The sequence below is a fragment of the Tupaia chinensis genome, unplaced genomic scaffold (genome assembly GCF_000334495.1).
Source record: "Tupaia chinensis unplaced genomic scaffold, TupChi_1.0 Scaffold000061_1, whole genome shotgun sequence".
Lineage (NCBI taxonomy): Eukaryota > Metazoa > Chordata > Mammalia > Scandentia > Tupaiidae > Tupaia > Tupaia belangeri.
Window position 1 is genome coordinate 148,899 of NW_006159519.1, and position 774 is coordinate 149,672.

The window sequence follows — 774 nt, forward strand, 5'->3', positions numbered from 1 at the left end:
TGGGAGGTTATTTATTACTGATTTCAATCTCATTCCTTGTTATAGGTCTATTCAGGCTTTCAATGTTCTCCTGGTAGATTATACTTCTCCAGAAATTTGTCCATCTCATCCATGTTTTTTTGTTTGTTGGCATATATTCACTCATAGTATCCTCTAATAATATTTTGTATTTCTGTTATGTCTGTTGTAATGTTGCCTGATTCATTGTAAATTTGATTTATCTGGTTCCTTTCTCTCTCCTCCTTAAATAGTATAGCTAATGGCATGTCAATCTTGTTTATCTTTTCAAAGAACGAGTTTTTTGCTTTGATTTATTTTCTGTATAACTCACGCATTTTCTATTTCATCTAGAATCTTTATTATTTCTTTTCTCCTGACATCTTTTTTTATTTTGTTGTTGTTGTTTTTCCAGTTCCCTAAGGCGTGATGTTAGGTTGTCCTTTTGCCACCTTTCAATCTTTTCCTTGCGTTCATTGCTATGAACTTTCCTCTTATGACTTCTTTTGTCGTGTCCCATAAATTATGGAAACTTGTGTATTCATTATCATCTGTTTCCATGAATCTTTTTATTTTAGTCTTAATCTCTTCAGTAGTCATGAAGTCATTCAGAAGTAGGTTATTTAATTTCTATGTATTTTTGTATTTTCAAGGGTTTTTCCTGAGATTAATATCAACTTTAATTCCATCATGGAAAAGATGCTGGATATAGTTTCTATGCCTTTGAATTCATAAAGGCTGATTTTGTGCCCTATCATGTGGTCAATCTTCGAAAAA